The sequence below is a fragment of the Arvicanthis niloticus genome, chromosome 23, assembly GCF_011762505.2.
Source record: "Arvicanthis niloticus isolate mArvNil1 chromosome 23, mArvNil1.pat.X, whole genome shotgun sequence".
NCBI classification, from domain to species: Eukaryota; Metazoa; Chordata; class Mammalia; order Rodentia; family Muridae; genus Arvicanthis; species Arvicanthis niloticus.
Window position 1 is genome coordinate 6376639 of NC_133430.1, and position 3002 is coordinate 6379640.

Sequence of the window (3002 nt, forward strand, 5' to 3'; positions counted from 1 at the left end):
ACCAGTGACAGACACTGCTCTGAGAGCAGTGCTCTGGTACTGAGGAAAGTTCACATGGAAGAAGAAAGGTGGAGATTCCCGCTGCATTTCTACTGGGATGCTGGCACAGTCTCCAGTTTCCGCTCTAAGTGTCCACTGTACTACCAGCAAACCTGTGCATGGGTTTGTTTTTCGTTCTTTTAGGCTTTTAAAACTTAATTTATTCTATTATTATTTATGTATACCACAAATTAGAGTGTGTTGCATGCTTGTAGGTGCCCACAGAGGCCTGATGGAAGACACTGGATCTGGAGGTGACGTTATAGGCAGTTATGAGCTACAAGACATGGGTTCTGAAAACTTAACTCACATCCTCTGGAGAGCGGCAAGCACTCCTGGTTCTGTAGCTCTGTCTCTATCTACCTCTGTGTCTCTGTCTCTGTGTCTTTATTTTGTCTCTCCTGGCACATTGTCAGTTAGCAAGGAGTCCCTCGCCAGAGGCAGTTGTTCAATATTGGACTTCATAGCACTCAGGACTGTGAGAAGTAAGTTTCTATTTTTTTTAGATTCCCAGCCTGTCTTTTCTGTTGAAGCAGCAAAACACCCCAAGCCTGGTCACAGTGCTGTGAGCCCAGAGCTCTCCACAGTCCTGAGACGAGGAACCAAGAGCAGCAGAATTCATGAGTTGCTGGATTAACATAGGCGTTCACCACCAAGGCTGTTAATATACAACCTAGGGTGTCTACACTCATCACCTGGGTACTTTAAATTTAGCTTTGTGACAGACAATCATACATGCTAACTCTCAGAGATCTGACTGCTGCTCAGCAGTGCATAATTTCTATCCTAAGGATGGCCAGGACCTTTCCAGCCTCCTGGTTCTGGAACAGTTTAGCACTTTCTGTTACTGGCTACAACAAATAGTTTAAACATCTGCGCTCAAGTCTCTACAAAATGCAGCTTGCACTGGTATGATGGTCTGTCAGAGAGGCACAGGCAGCTCAGAGGAAGGGCACAGGCGGGCTCCATCCCAGGCTGACAGTTTATCTCCAGACATCCTCTTGGCCAGGCCTAAGAGCCCCAGTTTCCTCAGGCTGGGACTGGACAGGGCCAGTCTTGTAGCAGCCTTTGTATGCACATCTTGCTTTGAGCAAGAACAGATGTCTTTTGTATTCCAGGAAGCAGACTCGCTCCTTTGCTTTATCAACTTGCGCATTCAAGTGGTGGAAACGCCCGTTCAGACAAGTACAAGTGTTTTCTCTCTGCCTATTGTTCTTTTGCCTGGAATCATAATGTATTCTATTTTACCACAGAGGGCTCAAAATTTCGTATGGTATAATCTTTTTGCCTTTTTGCTTTATGGTTCTTGGTTTTGTGTCCTGTGTAGCAGGGTCACCCATGGCTATGCAGAGTGGTCCTGTGGCTTGTCTTCCTCCATGAAATTTCACTGGGCACACCAGACACTGGAATATGTGAAGTTTATGCTCGTGGGTCTGACTGGGGCAGGTACAATGATGTGTCTGTTTGATTGGGCTCCAATTGTCTGGCATTTGGTTAACAAGATTCCCGCCAAGTCCAAGGTTGGTCCTGGTGAGGAGAGCAGTGGATAAAGCCACACTCAGCCCCTGATTAGTTTAGAATGCAAAAATCTATCCCTCCTCTGTGTCCCTGTGGCATTGGCTGGTCTCAGTTACCTTTGTGCATGGTATGCCTCCCTCAGCTCATGCCAAGGTTGTCTTTTTTGTTTTGTTTTGTTTTGACTGTTGTTCCCACAGGGCCCCCACACTAAAGCCTGCTTCATAGCATTATCCCAAGTTGGGTTTCTAGGAAACACTTGATTCTGATGTTCGTGGGCAGGGGAATTTAGGGTTGGACCGATGCTGCTGATCAGTGGCAGGGCCACCTCACTGGTGGCAGGGTGACAACTCTCCAATGGGATGAGACGCAATCACCACCTACATCAGTGAAGAAAGACAGTTGCCATTTTAATGTTCTCTAGTACAGTTTCTGATATTCATAGGGACCTCAGCTGCTGATGGCCAAGTGCCCCCAGTAATCCCAGCGTAGATCACTTTATCGGAGACTCATGTGTGTGTGTTGGTTCAGGTCAAGCAGCCGTTGTCTCAGTTTGTCTGCCTTGGCAGCTCTGAGACTAAATCTCGTCCACCCACGTGTCCCACAGCTTTGCCCGTGTTCTCTCATTTTTCATTTAAAAGTCTGTCCTGGTTCATGCGGTCCACAGGAAAAGTATTCCATGCTCATCAAGTTTCCTGCACGGGCCATTATCAAGGACTCTGGCTGCATGCTGGATCGCGGCTTTTCTCTTCCTCTGTAAAGATCAGGCTTGGAGGGAACTTCATTGCTTCCATTTGCTTTCTCCCTCCTCAGTCCCCACATTTCCTGCTGAGTCAGAGGTGAACATGGAGGATGCCAGCCACGTGTCCTTTTCCCATTGTAACTCCACTCTTACGTGGGCACGCTCTTTCTGGGCAGGCCGCTGAGACTCAGTTGCATGTCCATATCAAGACTATACATCACCATCTCAGTCCGACTTCTTACCAGCTTGCTTACCACCCTGTCCCGTACATACCACTCTACAGCTTGCAGAACATTTTCTAATCAATTAGGCATTAAGGGAATGTCCCAGCACTCACACGGCCATTAGTGTCACTCCATGACACAGAAGTATCACCCCAGAGGTTCTCCTTCTGGACATTCTATCTGCAGATGAAGCAGCCCCAGTTGCACGTCCTATCCCACGCAGCAGGGACAGCACCATGATCATGTCAGCAAGAAGGAATGTGATCCCATATCACTAGGGAAGGATGGCCACACCCATTCCCATGGCCACACCCATTCCCATGGATGCTTAACCCTTCGTGGTTTAGCTCCGGTTACTCACAACAAGGACTGCTCCTTCCAAACTCAGATTTGGTTCTGTCAATCCCTGTTTAGGTGCCAAGTGTTTTGTGACTTTTCCTAGGGAATCTATTTCTATTCATGCCAGAGGGCAACAGACAAAA